General features: G+C 38.5%; 1 long non-coding RNA gene across 1 annotated transcript; it reads right to left on the reverse strand.

Moving 5' to 3' along the window:
• Nucleotides 1-12,673: 12,673 nt before the first annotated feature.
• Nucleotides 12,674-14,414, reverse strand: LOC146688862 (uncharacterized). The gene is made up of 4 exons (XR_014916177.1): nucleotides 14,355-14,414; nucleotides 13,629-13,734; nucleotides 13,356-13,543; nucleotides 12,674-13,116 (listed from the first exon to the last, which is right to left on the reverse strand). It is a non-coding gene; the product is annotated as an uncharacterized LOC146688862 (long non-coding RNA).
• Nucleotides 14,415-18,974: the final 4,560 nt, after the last annotated feature.

Here is an 18,974-nt window from a genome sequence, read left to right on the forward strand (position 1 = left end):
TATTTTAATAGGGATAAATCCCTTCAGTATACTTCTTTATCCTCCAATCCAAACTATAGCAATTTCAATAACTTTGAAACTGAAAAATAATAAATTAAAAAAGAACTTTTTTTCCTTATTAAATCACACTTTTTGGATAAATATCTATCATTACTTATAATATTTAAACGTATATACTTAAACAAGATATAAGTTGCCATGTTAAATTTTAATTTGTCTTACCTGATGTAGATGGAAGTGCTGTTGTCACCTTTTAGGCTGTGAGAGAATTAAACAGTGTACTCTGAGGAGCGGCACTTAAAGCAAATTTCCTCAGTTATCAACTATCATCAACATTTTTTTGTAGGCCCACAAAAATGTTGACATAAGTCAATATAGAGTGAAACAAAAAGCTGTCAAAAATATTTCTACGGAACTGAAACAAATGAAGTTGGATCATTCATTTTGTTCTCACCTTACACACCTGTAAAAATGTGTTACTGTTGTGTTGCCAAAGTCTGTCCGTGAGCACACAAGACAGTGAGAGACCGCTGCTGCAGTGCTCAGAACCATGATGGTCCCAATGCTGGGGGCAGTGTGCATGTGCTTTTGCAAAAACTGTACCAGGGGGAATTGTTGTATACTTTAAAGTTATGCATAACTTGCAAAAAAATCCAAAATACTGGCTTGACACTACGTAGATGTTACATGAATATACACACATACTTCTTGTGGTTACCTGATAGATGTGTTACTCTTTCAGCTGATATGAATACTTCCATTCTCTAAAATGTCATCAAACACCATTAAGCTGGAAGCCTTGTGTTAATCTCCACAGCTGTGAAAACACTTAAATGTTATCAGTTACACAGATTATTCTTTGCATCCTTGAACAGTTTAATGAATAATTGCACAGAAAGTTGTGGAGATTACAACTTTCCCAAGTGGAAATGATAACAGAGACTCTTCAAGTAGTAATACTGAGCAAGAACAGGATTCCTAAACAATCAGCAAGTTAAGACGTATTCTTGACAGTTATTCCGATGTTAACAACCCCTCTCTATGTTTGCTCTTGCCCACACAATCTGTTCACATTCTTGTGCAAACAGGCTGTCAGCTTAAAACCCTTATTGCAAAATACTAAGTTATAGTGCCAAACTCTCATAAGAAACAGAGCCAGTGTGTGCACACGGACACTGCCAGGTTGTGTCACGCGCGACACTGACTCCTGGTTCAGAAAGACTTTTGTATCCTAAATGCAAGTGACGGGAAACTAAAGGCCCGTCACTTGCACTTTTTGGTGTGAAATGACATGTTACAGTCACAAATACACAAACACAATTAAAGTTTTCATCATTTTCATGAAAGTGTTTGATTTGATTCCAAAATCAGTTCCCCAGAACTGACTCAAGACTCACAAATTTGGAGGGCAAACGGTTCAAAACTGTGAAAATATCTATTCTGTTCAGTAAGTCTGGCCTTACTCTTTGTAATAATTACTGAGGCAGAGTGGCTTTAAGCTCGGGCTGGCATCCCTGAAGGATTTATGAAAATATTCATACAATCATTTACACAGATATAAACAAAATTTAAATAAAACCATGGAAAACTTTCAACATTATTTGTGCTCTTAACGTTCCTCCTCAGTGAATAAACTTCATTATGAGAGCTTTTAATCACACAAATGTCAGTGATCACCTTGTTAAGAGCCACTACTTAATTGACCTGCCACAACACTTACCTGCTCTTTCTTGCTGTGCAGGAATCTGTGGATCAACGGTCTGGATACTGTGGTGAGCAATCGGAAATACTGAGTGAGTAAATAGATTTATTCAGTAAAAGGACCAGATGTTACAGTTATGAGGAAAAGCAGCCCAGAAACTTTACCAGCTGCACACATCGTTGTGTGCCTCAACTTTCGTTCTTTGGCCTAAGCTAATCTGCCATTTTTCCTTGGTTAGGTTTAGAGATCTGATCTATATTATAATTTTACAATTTGGGACACATCGTCGGTAGTGGACCTTTGATTCATCGGGTGTTTCGGCCATTATCACTAGACACCCTCATCCAAGGAGGCCCTGCCAGGGTTGATCAGGGTTGTCACTGGTTTATGTAAAATTTCTATTTCTTTTCTTCTTTCTACTGTTTAGTTTTCTACAGTTTATTCTATCTATTCAATGCAACTGAGAAATATTTACCTCTTTAAAATTTATGGAGCCTCATTTCTTCAAAGGGACAGAAAAGGTGATAGAGAGATGTAAGACAAGTAAGTAAGATAAGATAGGAGAGAGGAGAGCCGGAAGGGGGGCGCCCAGTCTGGCTTCCCACACCTCCCCGCCAGATTGGACTGTACACTCTACCTCCCCACTGCCTCCCAGAAAAGGGGAGAAGAGCAGAACCAACTGGAAAAACAGAAAGACTAACCTTCATCTCTGAATTCAACCACTGTTATCAGCAGCTTAACAATACGCATTGCAGACACTGGCACACTCTAGAGGCTGAAGCATTGCTGAGTGCTGATACTGGAGCAACTTCCTGTCTTATTATTTTAAGGAGCTCAGACAGTTAGGGATCATCTTGTCAATATTGTTCAGCCAAATAAACTGAACGATGCTTCAGATGTATTTTACTCATCCACACAGTGGAAAGACGTCGTCTGTTAAACAGTTCACAAACTGCAACACAACATCAGTTATCTGTGTGCTCAAATACACCGGTGGTCAAGCTTGTACTTGACACACATAGAGAGCACTTAAACAAACAAGGAGTATGCCATAGCTAAACACTATTATGAGGCTAAACACAGCTCTCTTCAGAGGATCTAATGCTGTATCATAGCAGACTCGTTGTAGTAGCTGAAAAGGACTTTTGCCAGTTTGCCAAACTGTGTTCATGCACATTTGCACATATACACACACATTCAGTAAGATTCAGCCAATTAAGAATTTCTGGCTATTAGACATCTCAAACGTGCGCGCTATCAATCAGGTAATGAGTAAACTTAAAATGTGCTGCTGAATTGGATTTTGTGGGGGTTCCTGTGGGACCTTTCTTTTTTGGGAGAGGTGTGATGAACCCTGCTCATTGTTTTAAACCTTCTCTAAAGTGTTTCAGATCTGGTGGGTGCAGCAGGGTTCATCAGTGCCAACTGGGCCTTTGGATCCCAGATTATAAATCTTCCTGCACTGCTTTTCTTTACTCTTTGTTGTTTGCTGCATTTACAACACTTGCATACATCTCAGCATACGTGCATACCTTACATCAGCGGTCCCCAACCTCGGGCCTCGGACCGGTACCGGTCTGTGAGTCGTTTGGTACCGGGCCGTGAGAGTTGAGGCTCAGGTGTGAAATGTATGATTTTCAGGGTTTTTATCGGTTTTCAGCGTTATTTTGTTATCGTTTTTATCGTTAACTCGGTTTTCCTGGGTCTTTTCATGTGTGTTATCAATAAATCTTCTTTTTTCGGTACCGGTACTAGTTTTATTTTGCTGTATTTATCCGTGACACCTTAAAGGCCGGTCCGTGAAAATATTGTTGGGCATAAACCGGTCCGTGGCGCAAAAAAGGTTGGGGACCGCTGCCTTACATCATAGCTCCTATTGATTTGTGTAGCTCATTAAGTTCTGTTTCAGTAGTCTAATTTTGTTTATGAACCTTCCAAAGAACCTTCAAAATGCAAACAGTAAAGACATGCAGTTAGTTTAGTTTTATTATAAGTTTTATTATATATAAATACTCCTGAGAGAAGGAAGCATGTTGTTAAAGTAAATTATTTTAAATAACACCCTCTCTTTGTTTGACATTATGTAAATATTAGTATTATATTACCTCTGTTATGACCATCTTGTTGGAATATTTAAATGAGTCCATAGAATGATCTTTGTTGAAGCAGAGACATTTTACTGAGTGCAGGTTTCTTTAACACAACACGCAGAGGCATCGGACTGAAGCAAGGAAAGAAGAATAATCAGATGTAAGTTCAAACTTCAGTCTCAATTTACATTGTTAGCTCAGCACTGGCTTTACATTAAACTTACAGTATTTATTCTGTATTTCTGCTGATTTTTAAAAGACTCAAAACCATTTTTAAAGTAGCTATTCCCCTCATGTGTAATGTATTTTTTTACAGTGCAAAATAAACTATGTTTTCTTACTCATATATTACCTTACCTATATTACCCTATTATCTGTGAAAGTGGTGCAGTTATATTAACTTTGATGGTTGTTTATCTGTCTTTCAAATCTTAGTTTCATCAAACAGAGGAAATATGCACCGGAGGCTTTTTCTGCTCATGCTGATGGGTAAGTCGATCATTTTAACAGTAAAAACTGCAGATTTGCATCACTTCAGATTAGTGCAGGGTTTCTGTGAACTGCTCACAAAACTTGCCATCAGTAGATTTCTGAATGACCTGTGGTTTTTTTTGTTTTGTTGTTTTTAGGTCAGTGTTCCTTGATTTTATGCCAAGGCTATAAATACTATTTTATTAAAGAGCCTAAAACTTGGGAGGAAGCTCAGCGCTACTGTAGAGAAGGATATAAAGACCTGGCCACAGTGCCTAACATGACACATATGAAGACACTGTACACAGATTCTACAGAGAATCAAGGAAACGCCTGGATTGGGCTGTACAGCATCTCAGGAAAAGAAAAAAGGAGGTGGCACTGGTCTCTGCCAGGAGTGGAGTTCAATGATAAAGACGTGAAATGGAGTGGAAATGAACCTAATGATGGAGGCGGATATCTTGAGAACTGTGCACTGATTGACAGCTCTGGTGGGTTGTTGGATTTTGGTTGTTCTCATGTTCACTCCTTTATCTGCTATAATGGTGAGAATATTTGACAATAATTGTATTAATTAAACAAAGTGTTTATATTTAAACATATCTACAGCTCATCTCTAATGAAAATGAGAAGATGCGATAATTGGCTGCTGGTGTTTTAGCCCCTGTGTGCTATCCTGCTCATTTGAATACCCGTCCTCCCACGGTGCTTTCTCTGCCTCTCATGTTACACCAGGACACTGTTTATTTGCTTTGCTGAACCATCTCGTGGTGCCAAATGTCATTACACAAAATTTCATACCAGACCTTTGATCAGAAAACTGTTTCTCTGCCACACAGAGCAAAGTCATCCTGAGCATAATGTCACAGCTGTGGTTATTCCCATAATGTTGGTAGTTTAGTTTTGAAGGTTTCGAGCTATTTTAAGTTGTGTCTTTAGAAAATCAATTTAAAGATACATTTAAAGATAGAAATGCACATTTCTTATGAGTCTTGTCTTTCTCTTTATTCCACAGAACAAAGAAAATCACCACATTTCATTAACGACACAAAAAAGTGGCGTGAGGCTCAGAGCTACTGCAGAGAGCACCACACAGACCTGGCCAGTGGAGCAGAACAGTTAAAGGAAGCAGTCAGTACATTTAAGAGTTCTGATGAACCACGATCATGGATCGGCCTGTTCAGAGACACCTGGAGGTGGTCAGATGGGAGTAATTATTCTTACAGACACTGGAGAGATGTTGGTGAGTTACCTGAAGAGTGGTCTAAAACTGACAACGGCACCAGGAAATGTGCGATGACTGAATTAAACAAAGAAGGAAAATGGAAAGCTGATGATTGTAACACCGGAAAACCTTTCTTCTGCTACGGAGATGGTGAGATTTACAGAGATTCATTTTTCACATCTGGTTTCTGTCAGTTTTCTTACTGAGGAATAAATGTTAAAGCTAAACTAATATTTCTTAGTCTCATGGAAAATCTGTACACGAAGAGGTTGGTATATGTTTCATCATAAAGCTAAATAATGCAAGCTGTTATGGAGATAGAGCTACACCCCAGACACATAATGCAGCCTCCTTTCATCAGGAACCTGAGTCACAGGGGTCATATTAGTTTCTGAGTGTAGGTATCGCTACTGTTTCTAATAGGTTCTAGATTTACAGCTATAATGAGACATAATTCTTGTTTCTAAATCCTCCTGATTAAAAGAAAATTAAATATAAAAAGGCTCACTTAAATTTAAATAATAAGACTTTAATAAAGTAAATTGAAAATTCTAAGCTGGAAAAACTTACAGCAGGAAAGTAAAAAATATGACAAACTGTCCAACACTTATTTTTATGAAATTTGTTTAGTTTTTTGTATTCTTTTGTTTGTTCCTCATGTATTTTTGTATTTGAGGTAGAAAATCTAGAAACCTGAATTCATTTAATTTGAACTGAACATCTGTTTGTTCATGGCAGAAAAGTTGATCCTGATCAATGAAAGGAAAAACTGGGATGAGGCTGTAAATTACTGCAGAAAGCACCATCGTGACCTCGTCTCCATCACAAACCTTGAACAGCAGGAACTGGTGCAAGAGAAAGCCAAGAATGCCAGCACACCCCACATCTGGCTGGGACTGCGCTACAGCTGTGCTCTTGATCTGTGGTTCTGGGTCAATGACCAGCTTGTCTGCTATGAGAACTGGGCCGATGACACAGACACTGGGGACTGTAACCTGGCTGTAGCCATGGAGACAAGAGGAGAACATAAATGGTTCAAGAAAAATGATGCAGAGATGTTTAGCTTCATCTGTTCTTTATCATAGGCTTTGAAACCATGCTAAATTAATTGTTTTAAATCTTATATTTCTAGTAAGTGTTGTAATCACACTTACTATATTTTTCCTTTATCCAGGCTAGAGATTGATGGGATATAACAACAAGAAGCACTCTGAGTGCAAACCTCCACTCTGGACAGGATTTTTGTTTAATAGAATAACACTGGATTTTGCATGTAATCATTTTGGGGGTTTTTTTCTCTTTTTAAATGTACTAAGATGTTTGTAGTGCAGTAAAAAAAATAAAATAAAATAAAAACTTGTCAGATCTTAACATTTAAACCTCAATTCATAAGCTTCAGCTGTAAATTTATCCGTCCATTCTCTTCTGTTTGTCCAGTTCAGGGTGGGAGGGGGCCTGGAGCCTATCCCAGCCCTGCCAGCGGCCCAACAGGTAGGGTACACACTGGTTAGACTGCAAATCTGTCACAGGGCTAAGACAGACTGATGACCATTCACATTCACATTCACAACTATGGGCAACTTAGAATCACCAGTTAACCTAACCATACTGACTATATGTCTCTACCCAAGAATTTGTTGCTGTGAGCCAACAGTGGTAACCACAGAGTGACTGTACTGCAGTAAATTCATTCATGGGATAAATTTATCGCTCCAGAAGTGTGTTCCTTTCTCTTATACGCCGTTGTGTCCTTATTTAAATGTATCTATTTTGTGATACTTTTGAACTCTAATTGAAAGTGCTCCACATAAACTACAACAATACTCTGGAAACTTGATATTTGCTGAATTATGCTACTTTATTGAAACTGCCAACTGTGTGAAATGTGAGAAAAAATAAGCAAGAACAATGAGTTAATTCATTGGATACATTCACTGCTGCCAATTTCTTAACTCAGCCTTTAAAGCCAGCATAAAATAAATGTGCAAAAACGTGACTAATGTGTTTGCACCACTTTAATATTAACACAGCAGAGAGTCAAAAAATGAAGATTTTTACTAGTAATGAAAGCTGTCGGATGAACGTTAGGTATCATTTGAAAATAAATTAGCAAAGATCATTGTTTTTTTTTCTGAAGGAATAAGAAATTGTTTATGTTTCTTAAAAATCTGAAGTTTTAATGTTGTTGTTTTTTTCAAAATACATCTCAAAAAGTAAAAAATAACCCCCATTCGCCTATTTTAGTTTCATTATATGTAGTCCCATCAGAAATGACTGGTTTTGGGGGGGCTGGTTGATCCAAAGTTCACCATTGTGTTTGCTCTCCATTTAATGATATGATGCAAATATTATAATAGTATATGTATTGTATTGTATGAGGATATCCAAATGCACACAATAAAATCCCCTTTACTGGAGCAGAATGGAATATTTTACTGAGTGCAGACTTCATTAGCAAAGCACACAGAGACACACTGTGTGCTATGCTGGCAGTGGCAGACTGTATGTGTAGCAAAAAAGGACTCAAATGCAGACCAAAACAGAAAGTGAAACGTGACGTGGAGTAACAGAAAACGAGCAGTTTACTAAGGCTGGTAAAATAAATACAAATGAAGGGCATGGGTGAAACGAAACAATAACCTAAACTGGGTGATCTAAAACTAAAACATGAAAAACCCTTAAACACGGTGAACTGACAGGAATACCTGAAGACGTGCACACAGAGACACATCATGAGTGTCTCTGTGCGCTCATCAGAGTTTCTGAGTTAAACCACACTGACATGTTTTTCTATGGACTGACTGAACATTTGTGTAAATGGTGCCTCTTCTGAGTAGAAAAAAGTGACCACTATGATATTATTGGGTTAAAAATATTTACCTCTTAAAAATTTCCAGCAGCAGCTGTCAGCCATAATTTAACCGTCCACACATTTTTATTTTTCTGTATATTCTCAATAAAATTCCTGGAAAGAAATGTTTTACAATAATTTTAAATTATTATTGATGATGGAAATATGTAAATATTGTTATTATATTGCCTGGTGTTTGGCCAGCTTAGACTTCTTGTTTGCATATTCAAATCCATTCAACAGAGTCTTCTCTGTTGGAGCAGGATGAGGAACTTTATTGAATGCAGCCTTCATTAACACATCAAATAGAGACATCAGAGAGAAGCAAGGAAACACAAATAATCAAATATACATTAAAACTTTGTGGTGCTTTTCAAAATTTATAATATGTAGGTTGAAGTTTAAGTAGTTTTTCTTTCTTTGTTTAAAATTAGATTTTTTTTCATATAGTTTCCACAGAGTAAGAGCATTGCAATAAGTCAGTGGTTGTTGAAGCATTTATTTGTCTAATCTTCTTTGTTTATTCTTAGCTGCATTATTTTCATCTATATGTTTGTTCTTTTTCGTTTACAGTTTCCATATTTCTGTCATGGTCCTGCATCGGTGACCCAGCGTTTTGTGTTGTTTATTATTAATAGTCTTTGCTTTTGTCTTATTTAGAATCTCTAGTCTTTGGTTTCAGTGTTATTTAGAGTCCTTCTGTTTCTGTCTCTGTGTTCCAGGTTTGCTGTGCCCCTTGTCATGTCTGCGTCTGTGTGTTAGTTTCCTGTTTTACTTTGACAGTCTGTGTTCAGCACAGCTGGACTGGCCATCGGGCATACCCGGTGGGCCGCTTGTGAGTTTTCGTTTTTATGGAACGATGGGGTTTTATTTATTTATTTATTTTTAACGGTATAAATGAATTGTGGTGGATGTGCCAGTTGGTCATGATCGACTCTGGGCTGGACCAATTGCAGCCGAGGAGGTCAAACTTTAAAGTTGAGGTGAAAAGGAATACAATTTGTCCCGTTTCTCTTCAGCTATAAAGTTGCTAATTCAATCATGAAACTGATCAATGATCAGCTGATGCTTTTCTCTCTGCGCCAGAAAGAGGAAACCAGCGGATGTCGCGCTAAACAACAGCAGCACGTTTAAGCTTGATCAGCTGTTGTTAGAATTGATTTAATATTACTTTCTAGTATCAGCTGATGTTTGCTGGAGCCACAGCTGTAAAAGCTGCTGGTCATGATATCGATTTGTATATCTGGTGAGAGGGAAACATGAAGATGAAACCAGGAGATGTCCTTACTGAATCATCAGAGCTGAACTGGTGATGGAGAAACAGGTTTACCTTTTAGGTGACATGAATGAGTTGAAGGGAAGTTATGAACTGTTTCTGACAGACAAATAACACCAGGATCCTTTTCTAAGTAGCTGACAGCTGATAGCTGTGCAGGGGCGGATCTAGCAAAGTGTTGCCAGGGGGCCAGGTAGGGCATTAACAGGGAGAGGGGGGGCACAAAGAAATACTTTTTTTTCTTATTCTCATTTCAAATGTCTAGCTTTTAATAAGTAATTATCTGAATCTTACAACGAAAGTTTTCATCTGATGTAAAATGTATAGAAATCTATTATTGTATGTAGTAAATATTAAGTCTAGTATGTACCCTAGTAAGTTATAGAACTTTTTCCTCTGGGAAGGTACCATCTGTGCAGTCTGCAATTCTGTTTTAGAAAGATGTTGAATCTATTTAATTACTGGAGAAAAATAATAGATTTCTGTGAATTTGTTTTATACATGAATTAAATTAAAGTCGGCTATGTCAATTAACCATCTTGAGGCGGAGGGTGGGGGAGTGGTTTACTATTTTTTTTTTTTTTTTTTTTTTAGTTATATGTAATTATTGATTAGGTTGTTTTATATTTTTGCTAAGTACTGATAGGAATACCAGAATACGCAGGATGGTATAGTTTAAGTTTATTATAAAGGCTTTATGGCTTTTCCTATAATACCTGGTGGGCCGGTCTCTAGTCAAAATGCCCGGACCGATTTTATGTCTCAGTCCAGCCCTGGTGTTCAGTGTCAGTGTATTCTGTTTTGCTTCCTGTCTTGTAATGTCCGATTAGTCACAACTGTGTCCAGCTTTTATTGATCCATGACAAAAATTACAACAACATTTCCAGTTAACAGTTTCAAAAACATGCAGTGCTGGATTGCCTGCTCATTCTGATGGATAAGTAGATCATTTTATCAATAAAAATTACATATTTGAATCACCTTAGATTATGTAGTCAACAGGTCACAAAACTTGTCAGATCTTAACATTTAAACCTCAATTCATAAGCTTCAGCTGTAAATTTATCCGTCCATTCTCTTCTGTTTGTCCAGTTCAGGGTGGGAGGGGGCCTGGAGCCTATCCCAGCCCTGCCAGCGGCCCAACAGGTAGGGTACACACTGGTTAGACTGCAAATCTGTCACAGGGCTAAGACAGACTGATGACCATTCACACTCACATTCACAACTATGGGCAACTTAGAATCACCAGTTAACCTAACCATACTGACTATATGTCTCTACCCAAGAACTTGTTGCTGTGAGCCAACAGTGGTAACCACAGAGTGACTGTACTGCAGTAAATTCATTCATGGGATAAATTTATCGCTCCAGAAGTGTGTTCCTTTCTCAGATTTACTCATTCATAATTAGGTATAAAATTGTATTTTAGTTTTTAAAGTAAAACTTTTTCAAGTGAAATTTTCTGTATTTACTTCCTGGATAGCTAACATATCATATTTTCCTTTTATCAAGCATAGTACAGCTGTGTGATCTGAGTCAGACAGGCTCTCTCTCACACACACACACACACATCGAACAGACTGAACACACACACACACACACACACACGCCATGAAAGATAATCGGGGAAGTGGATACAGCTGGCAGAACAGGACACAGGTGTAGACAGTTAAGACAATGACAAGGTGGAACCCGAACTCAACAGAAAACGAGCTAAGAAAACAGGACATAACCCAAAAGATAAGAGATAAATACTGAACGTAATATGATGGGAACACTGGTGTAACTAAACACAAGTAACAAACACCACAGAAACCTCAAATAACACACAGCACAGGCTTCTTCTCACCATCGGTGACAGTGATGCTATTCTAACATCGAGCTTGCCGGGACAGGCGTGGGGGCTTGGGGGTCTGGGGGTGCTCCGGCCCCTGGCTGGGGCTCTGGCTGGGCCTTGGGGGCTTGGATCCTGGTTATTGAGTCGCCAGGTTTGTGGGCGGGTGGGTGCATGGGGGCTCAGCCCTGGTGCAGTGGACCTCTAGTGCATCGGCCCACCTGGAGGGCTCTCCAACTGGTGGGCAGGATGTTACATCTTTGCAGGAGGTCACCTCTCTCCAGGAGCTCACTCTGCTGGTGGGGGCAAGATATAGGAGAGGTGGAGAATGAATTCAACCTGGGTGTTTATTGTCTTGTGTAGTCTGGAAGATGAGCGGATGATGGGGTGGGTGCAGTTTTCTCTGCGGTGGGGTCGGGGGGGGCTGCCGTGGGCACATCACTGCAACCCCCTCTGGCCTCTGCTCCGTGGCTGCTGGGTGACCCCTCATCTGGGGTTCTCCTCAGCTCTTCCCAGGAGGGTGGCACGGTTGCCCCTTTGGTGGTCCTCCTTGGGTCCTCGTACTCTGGGCCCTCTGGATGTCTGGGGCCTGGATCTCCTCCATACCTGCTTCATGCCCTGGGAGACGGGGCTATGGCTCCCCACACTCCCTAGAAGATCGTTACATGGAGAAACCTTTTGAATACAAGCGTGTGGATCCACACAGGTGTACACACGGTTGTTCACACACACAAACTACACCTTTGTGGCTGCTACCTCAGAGCACATTGTGCGCTGTCGATCTTGCGTACTGCACAATAACATTTAATATTTAGTATCTACTGTTAGCTAGTTTATTGTGATGGTGTTGTATTTATTATGTTGCTCTTTTTTGTTTTCTCTTCTTTTCTTTTTTCTTCATACAGGTGTTCAAGGTGTTTTTTTTTGTCTTTTTTGTTTGTTTGTTTGTTTGCTTTGCTTTTTTTTCTCTCTCCCCTCTATTTTGTCTTTCTCTGCCTCTGTTTCTTTCATTCTTTCTTTTTCCCTGTTCTATCCCCCAGTCATGTCTGTCCCGTCTGTAACAACTGAAAATAAAATAAAATAAATACACAAAAAAAACCCAAACAAACAAAAAAAAACATCGAGCTTGCCAATAATTGGAGCTTAATATTTACTTTCCTTTAAAGTTCTTCATCATTAGAGACAAAAAAAAGATGTTACTTTGATTTATTTGTTTATTGTGTCTGATTGAGAGATACTTACATGCACACATTAGTAGCCTTTAGATTTATAGCCAGGTAGATGAATAACAGTTATAATATTAACTTTGTACCCAAACATAATTCAGCAGTGCAGTACAATTTTCAAATAGTTGAATCATAATTACATTACATCGCATTGTTATTGTTTTCAATAAAAATGTTTGTTTGGACAACAGAAATTCGCTAAAACTCTTTATTGTAACAGAAAGTAAGAGAAAGGGAAATACGTAAGTACATGAGGTGCATGTATTTTAATTTTGTACTTTTTGGTTACAATTACTTTCCAGTGGCTCCAGGTTGTGCAGTCACAGGATTTTGAGATAGCACAGTAGAGCTATTCTTACGACGTTTTAGCTCACGATCAATCTGACACCAGACACATAGGTTGCAGAAACAAGTGTGTACGATGTCTCTCTGGAGAGTCCCCTATGGAGGAAATAGCTGTTTGTTATTTCTATCCTTTAATTATAACATAATATTTGCATTATAGATAACTGCACTTAGGTTTGCAATGTTACATTAAATGTGTTTTTTCACATTCTTGGTTGTTTATTAAAATTATTTTGTGTAAAGATTTTTATAAATCTGCATTTCTAGATGAAGAAATGCATCTTATAAATGGTATCTGTTAAAAAAAATTGAAAATTGTTTTATTGGTGTCATACCTCAATTCCATATTTCTTTCTCATGGTAATCCTGAATGACAAGGCTACGGGAGCAACAAACAATGGTATCCCGAGGATCGATAGTGCCCCAGGGGAGCACATGTCCAAAATCGGGAGGAAAGGGTTCTCTCCAAGTGATTTTGAAATGGTGATCGCATAGCATGGCCAGCACCAAAAAGCATAGCAACCTGAAAATCATGACACAAATAGTAAAATATTGGCATTTTTTACACATATCAAAAATACAAGTTAAAGTCCAGTATTGATTCTTACAAGACAACTTGTCTTCCATGCAGTCAAAGAGGCCAGAGCCCCACTCTGCTGACGACGGCTCTGTCATTGGGCTGCAGATGATGACCTGATTGGATCTGAATATGTGCTGTATATGTTTAAAAAAAATTGGAATAAAGAACAAACACACAAATATAAAACACCCTCTATGCTCCATGTTTCTAAATATCATAAATATGGTTTCATGTAAATCAGGATTGCCACTGTGGATCCTTCAAGAAGATATAACATTGTACAAAATGAAATCAGTTTACTGTGAATGCATCCATACGGAAATTCTTTGTTGGTAAGTAAAATTCATTTATTAAGCGCTGTGCACAGAAAGAGTCAACTTGATAAGAACATGATGTTCCACAATGGCCAGTAAAAATTTAGTCAGCTACATTCCAAGTCCTTCATTTTAAAGGTACAAATATATAAGTTTTTAAAAAGGCAGGGACAAAATTTGTTGTAGTGCATTCTGATTCATATGTGTGCATTTATTAATATTTTAATAGGGATAAATCCCTTCAGTATACTTCTTTATCCTCCAATCCAAACTATAGCAATTTCAATAACTTTGAAACTGAAAAATAATAAATTAAAAAAGAACTTTTTTTCCTTATTAAATCACACTTTTTGGATAAATATCTATCATTACTTATAATATTTAAACTTATATACTTAAACAACATATAAGTTGCCATGTTAAATTTTAATTTGTCTTACCTGATGTAGATGGAAGTGCTGTTGTCACCTTTTAGGCTGTGAGAGAATTAAACAGTGTACTCTGAGGAGCGGCACTTAAAGCAAATTTCCTCAGTTATCAACTATCATCAACATTTTTTTGTAGGCCCACAAAAATGTTGACATAAGTCAATATAGAGTGAAACAAAAAGCTGTCAAAAATATTTCTACGGAACTGAAACAAATGAAGTTGGATCATTAATTTTGTTCTCACCTTACACACCTGTAAAAATGTGTTACTGTTGTGTTGCCAAAGTCTGTCCGTGAGCACACAAGACAGTGAGAGACCGCTGCTGCAGTGCTCAGAACCATGATGGTCCCAATACTGGGGGCAGTGTGCATGTGCTTTTGCAAAAACTGTACCAGGGGGAATTGTTGTATACTTTAAAGTTATGCATAACTTGCAAAAAAATCCAAAATACTGGCTTGACACAACGTAGATGTTACATGAATATACACACATACTTCTTGTGGTTACCTGACAGATGCGTTTCTCTTTCAGTTGATATGAACACATCCATTCTCTAAAATGTCATCAAACACCATTAAGCTGGAAGCCTTGTGTTAATCTCCACAGCTGTGAAAACACTAAAGTGTTATCAGTTACACAGACATGCTGCAAAACCCGAATCCAAAGACAAAATGAAATAATGAGTAGCTGTTAGATGACTTGTTATGCTCTACTACAGTTACAGTAGTAGAGCAGGTTTTTTAAAAAGAGAAAAAAAGATAAGAAATATGTTCCTAATTATACTTCAAAATAATGAACATTCATGTATATACCACACTTATTAAAAATCTTTTACGCATCCATAACTCTGCACAGTTTGAAATCTCCCTACATTTTCAACATGCAATTACTTTATGCTTAAATAACTTTTGATTGAATGATTAACTTTAAGGGTGCATTATTTTTCTTCAATTTTATTAGAGTACTTAGTGTAAAGCTTAAATATGCAGTCTTGGTTTTATATTACTTACTCAGCTTTCCTAACCTACAGTGCAATGGTTTGAAAGCATAAAGACCAAAAAGATGAAAATAATAAAGGTTAAGAAATCTGAAAAAATAAGACATTATGCTGATTTACATGATTATGGAGTTTAATCCCCAGTAAAGGTAAGTGGACTGCTTATTATATAGTGTTTTTCTACTCTACCTGAGCCTTCAAAGCACTTTATACAACATTTGCACTCCGATGAATGTATCAGAGTACAAATGTTGGGAATCTTGCCCAATGATACCCAGGCATGCAGACTGGAGATCAGGGCAGCCGATCGATAGATTTCCATCCTCATACTTTTCATGTTTGATAAGATCTGTAAAGTCCAGTTCTTGCTAAATGGCTTTATGTGGAAAATGTGCCACATTAATGTCACATTAAGTTCATCTGTATATCTAGCACTGTATATCTAGCACTGATCACCACCTGCACTCATGTATATATCATGTATATATCTATCTACTTAGCACTTTTAATTCTTATTCTTATTTTTTATGACAGTATGTTTGCACTGAAGCACGGCAGCAATTTCCTAATGTTGTAAACCTGCTCAACATTTGGCAATAAAACCCTTTCTGATTCTGATTCTGATTCTGATTCTAGCAGCCTCAGCCTCACATTTTCTCACTTTATTGACTCAGGCTGTGTGCAAACTGCTGCACTGGTTTAAATGTGGATGCAGTGGTCCTGAGAGGTCAAATGCACTGCAACTGTGCTGGTGTTTTCTTTTTTTTCTTTTTTTTCTTTTTTTTTGCCTGTCCCGTTTGGCTCTTTTGCCATCAGAATTGTTGTCTAAAGGCAAAGAAAGATGCCCAATGGATTTACTTTACCAAACTGACCATCCCAGCCTTGCCATAATGGTCCATTTGATTCACCTTTTATTGTTTATTTTATTTTCACTTGCTGAATACGGGACAGACTTGACTGGAGGAAAGAAGGGGAGAAAGAAAGAGGGAAAGAGAAACAGTTGAGAAGAGGGACGGGGGAGAAGGGCAAAAAACAAAAACCAACAGAATGGGCAGGAAAAAAAAAGAAAAAGAAAATGCATATATCGATCACCTGGATCACCTGTTGAGAAAGAAAAAGGAAAACAAGCAGAAGAGAACAAGAGTAATAGAATAAACAACATCACAATGATATATGGGAATATGACAGTAAATACTAAATATTAAACATTATTGTGCAGCACATAAGATCAACAGAACACAGTGTGCTTTGAGGTAGGAGCCAAAAGGGGTGTAGTTTGTGTGTGTGATCACCCGTGTGTACACCTGTGAGCATGGACACGCTTGTTTTTTTAAAAGGTTCCTTCATGTAATGATCTGCTAGAGGGTGTGGGGGGGCCACAGCCCCGTCCTCCAGGGCATGAAGCAGGTATGGAGGGGATCAAAACTCCAGACATCCAGAGGCCCCCAGAACACAAGAGACCAAGGAAGACCAACAGAGGGGCAGCTGCGCCACTGTCCCAGAAAGAGCTGAGGAGAGTCCCAGATGAGGGCTCACTCAGCAGCCGCGGAGCAGAAGCCAGGGGGGGTTGCAGTGACGCGCCCGTGAGCTCCGCCGGCAGCCAGCTGTGCCTGAGTGACCGAGCCCCAGGCCGAGAGGCCGGGGGCACCCCACCTCCGAAGTGGCCCGAGCGAGCCCCAGGCCCCAGGCCCCGATAAGCAGCCGCCAAGGAGTGAGCCGGCGTGTACCTGGACGCCCATCCCCAGACACAAAGAACCACCAACGCACCGATGTCTGAGGGAGTCCGCCACTGGCAGGGGAAGTGGTGGTGGGGGGAGATAGCCGTCCAAACCTTGGAGGGCCTGAGATGTCCCCCTGGTGTTTTCTTAAGTTGCAGTACATTTGAACTCTTGGGACCACCGTATACGGAGGACAATTTTGTTGTGTAACTATTTTGTCTGGGATGGTGTGGTTGTGCAGATCCTATGCACAGCTTTGCAGACTGTCCATCAACACACAACATTTGTAACACAGAATAAGCTGACATGAAGCCAAAAACAATGAAAATTCACACTGTAGCCGCTTGCTTGCTCAGTTTCTGTGCTTTTTTCACACTTCTTCCCTTTGTTGTGAACTCTTGTTTGTCCCTTTTGTGTTGAGGCCTATTTTTCAACCACTCAGAATAAGACCTGCTTCTGTGTTGTTGCATGCACAACAAAGGACTGTGCAAATTTTCCATGACAAAAAAAGAGATACAAAGTCTTTACATCTGTCTCACGCTCCAAAGACAGGATTTAAGCAGTTGTGAGAATGATATATAAACATGAAGTGGGTGTATCACATCACCCCCTCGTTCCACACCCTGGTGTTTAAACTGCAGTTATAAACTCTGCTAACCTCTCACTGCTTCTGTCAAGTTCATCGATTTACACTGATTGCAGAATTATGGTAGCTCATAACCAGTGTTAGGTCAAGTTACTTGAAAAAAGTAATCAGTAACTAATTACTGATTACTTCCCCCCCAAAAAGTAATCCTGTTACTTTACTGATTACTTATTTTCAAAGGTAATTAATTACTTAGTTATTTAGTTACTTCGTTACTTTTTAAAAACACGATTTACAACCTGATTAGGTGATAAAGCAATTTTCAGCCCAGTTCTACTGTTTCTGTATAATCCATCATACAAAATGTAATCAAATGGAAAAGTCTCTTTTTAAAACTTGTTTAATCTTTTAACTTTATGCACCAAGCAAAAATTAAATTATATGCAACATTCTCTGACTGGAAGAAATTTGTTTAACATTTAAACCTATTTTCTGCACATTCCAGCACATAAAATAAAATATTTTTTTGTGTTTACACTCAGTCTTTCAAATAGATGCAAGTAAAACACAGCAGAAAATAAATAAAATCAAAGACTAGCGGTCCTGTTGCTCTATTTTCACCTGTAAAGCAGGAGCGGGGGTAGGCGGAGGTTTGCCCTGGTGCAGGTGAGCCGCAGCGGTCAGTTGAAGAATCCGCGAGTTTCTCTGTGAATTTGCTTATGTCACTGTCATGAGACATTCTCGCAAAAAAAATCACGGTTTTAGTAACGCAGTAATGCAGCGTTCCTACGGAAAAGTAACAGTAATCTAATTACCGTTTTTGCGATAGTAATCCCTTACTTTACTCGTTACTTGAAAAAAGTAATTGGATTACAGTAACGCGTTACTGCCCATCTCTGCTCATAACTGCTTCCATATAAGGAAACTAAAACTATATGATATTGCATCTTGCGCGTGATGCAATGGAACTCATGCTATGGGTTCCATTGCAATGGAACTGATGCTGTTGCATAAAACATATCGTGGCCTCCTGCAGCTGCTTTAAATGCATTCTTTTTTGTGGTGAAGAAATATTTTCAATGCAATCAAACAACATTACACTGGAAGTTAATCTGTGTTTATTTTTGATGTTGTCTCTCCTTGTCTGTGACACAGATATGCTGCAAAACCTGAGTTCAAGGACAATAAAATGAAAAATAATTTTCAGGAGTGTTATGTTTCAAAAATGTCTTTCAGGTGTATGACTGCTGAAGTAAAACAAATACTGCCTTTAAAAATAAACAGGTATAACTGTGCCTTTGTAACAGTGTAAGTTAGTTTTTCTCAGCAA

The sequence above is a fragment of the Copadichromis virginalis genome, linkage group LG17, assembly GCF_057382275.1.
Source record: "Copadichromis virginalis isolate Kocher_CV1m ecotype Utaka linkage group LG17, C_Virginalis_male_GT1.1, whole genome shotgun sequence".
NCBI classification, from domain to species: Eukaryota; Metazoa; Chordata; class Actinopteri; order Cichliformes; family Cichlidae; genus Copadichromis; species Copadichromis virginalis.